General features: G+C 40.4%; 1 protein-coding gene across 1 annotated transcript in view; it reads right to left on the bottom strand.

Moving 5' to 3' along the window:
- COL9A1 (collagen, type IX, alpha 1) overlaps positions 1 to 2,744 on the bottom strand; it is a 140,607-nt gene that overhangs the window by 38,075 nt on the left and 99,788 nt on the right. The window lies entirely within an intron of this gene.

Raw genomic sequence — 2,744 nt, 5'->3', positions numbered from 1 at the left:
TGCAAACTCTTTTCTAAATGCCAAACGTTACTTACAACAGGTGGGTTTTCTGACTGGATGAATGTACTCAGAACTCTGGAGGGTCATGAAGACAGCATGGAACATAAGAGGGCAATGTTGTGTTGGATAACTTTACTTTACTTTACATTTCGATTTCTATACCGCCCCTGACCCCTAGTGGGTCTCAGAGCAGTTTACACTGTACTACTTATGTAGTTAATTACCTGACTAGGGCCACAAATTCACGGGGGAAGGGGATTACCTATCGGCACCCATGTGGCACACTTCTTCACCTGGCGGGCTTCGGACGTTATTCCTGACATCTCGGATAGCTGGCGACCCTCTCTGGCAGGCTCCTGATGACTTCCTCCTCTGGCGCGCAACTGCTTTCAGACTGCAGCTTTCGGCTTTACATCCCGTCGAGCTCCTGCCATGCTGCGTCGTCTCGCTGTTGCGTCGTCTCGGCTCCGCCTCCATTCAATCAGGTCGCCGCATCCTCCGATCGCCAGTCACTCCGCCACCATTGTTCTTGCCGCCGTTGCTCTCACCACTGCCGTCAGCTCTCCTGGCACGGAACCAGGAGGTGGATGCCCCCTGCCACCTACCCATTCGTCTACTTGCTAATGCTTTCAAGCCGCTGGGTTGGCGGGAGCTGGGACTGGGGCCGGGAGCTCACTCCGGCCGCGGTGGGGATTCGAACAGCCATTGTGGCTGTTCGCTATTGATGTTACTTGCAGGCGTTGTACTGCCTGTGCCACCGCTCAAGAAAGATGGCAAAAAAAACCATACAGTGCTATTTTGAAGTACTGAAAAGAGTTATAGCTGTTATAAAGATTTTTAAGTGAAAGAGGTTTAGCATTTAGAGGTCATGAGGAGAAGTGGGGCTCACCAAATAATGGAAATTTCATGGGGGCCACTGAACTTATTGCAGAGTTTGACACATTTTTACATGAATATCTTGAGAAATGTAAAAATGAAAAAGTAGATATTACTCACCTATCCAAAACCATGTATGAAGAACTGATAGAAATCATGGGGAAACATGTGCAAGATGAAATTGTGAATCAAACCAACAATCTAGATACCAAATACTACTCTATTATTGTTGACGCTATGCCTGACCTGACACATTTTGTCAGGTAATTGTGGTTCGATACTGCTATAATGGAAAACCCTGTGAGAGACTTTTAACATTTATACCAATAGAAAACCATTGGTCCATAACCTTGTTCAACAAAATACAAGAAGTTCTGGGCAAACTTTAGCTGTCAGTTGAAAATATCCATGGTCAGTCCCACGATAATGCATCTAACATGAAGGGCTCAGAGAAAGGGCTGCATGCATTCTTTAAAAACATTAACAGGTATGCAGACTATGTGCCATGTGCAGTCCATTCACTCAACCTTGTTACAGTAAAGGCAGTGTCTACTGTGCCTGAAGTTGTTGACTATTTTAGCATTTTGCAGGAGCTGTATATCTTCTTTTCTGGATCTCCACAAAGATGGGGAATTTTAAACACATGGCAATCTAGATTTTTCCCTAAAGAGCTTAAGTGTAACTAGATGGTCTGCACAATATGAAGCAGTCAAGGCAATTAAAAATGTATATATAGGTATTTTACAAACTCTCAGAAGAGAAGCCTGAATGCAAAGAATTTATACCACAAGCTGGTGAAGTTGGAATATGCTATTTTAGCTGTTGTTTGGGAAGAAGTTCTTGAGCGTTTCAACAAAACAAGCAAGAAACTCCAAACTCCTGGTTTTGATGTATTTGAAGGTTATCTTCTGCTATCATTTCTTACATTTGTTAAAGAACGCCAAGAAAATTCAACTGACCAGATTGTACACTATGAATCAGAAGCAAAAGATTTGTGTGAAGTTAATTATTTCATTCTGATGCTTCCAAATGCACGGTTACAAAGAAATTTTCAGATGGAACAAGTGGAAGGGCTTCTTTGAAAGGAGCTGAAAAAAGAAGCTCTAAATCATCTCTATGACTGCTTGGTAATACAATTAGGCAAGAGGATTGACCCATATGAGCAGATTGCAAAAAGGTTCAAGTTCCTCTCAGAATTGGTGAACAATTCTTAAATTGATGAGGACAATATTAAACTTATAATATTGCATTACAAATATGATATTGACCATAAATTAGTAAACAAGTGTTACCAGTTCAAAGAATATTTACACCTGAGGAAATCCCAGAACACAGAAGAAAACATGCCATCTAAAATGCAATTCGCAGAAGTTCTTCAGCTTATTTATGAGCAACACCTGATTGAAGTGTTCCCTAATATTACTACTGTGCTTAAGCTGTACTTGACAATGCCTATCACGAGCATTGAAGCAGAAAGGAATTTCTCAAAGCTTTCCTTTATAAATAACAAATTTCAATCTACCATGACTGAAGAGCGCTTAAATTCTTTATGCATATTGTCTGTAGAAAATGACATTGCAAAGAAGCTCTCATATGACAAAACTGTAGGTGAATATGTTGCTAGAAAAAACAGTGGAAAGGGTATTTTGTAAAATGTGCTTCATGTAGTATGTATTCTCATAGGTGTCTAAAATAAAATATATTAACTGTGGTCTTTGCTATGTTCTATTTCATCATTCTATGATGCATCATGCATGTATACATTTCCCTAATTTTCATCCCCCATAACCTGAAAACTATAAGGCATAGCCTAGGAAATTGTTATTCATACAAATGACTTTGACATGTAAGATAAACCAGTACAGCAA

The sequence above is a fragment of the Gekko japonicus genome, unplaced genomic scaffold (genome assembly GCF_001447785.1).
Source record: "Gekko japonicus isolate JY-2015 unplaced genomic scaffold, Gekko_japonicus_V1.1 scaffold806, whole genome shotgun sequence".
Taxonomy (NCBI): Eukaryota; Metazoa; Chordata; class Lepidosauria; order Squamata; family Gekkonidae; genus Gekko; species Gekko japonicus.
The sequence above is the reverse complement of the archived record's forward strand: the minus strand, read 5'-3'. Positions and strand labels throughout refer to the sequence as shown.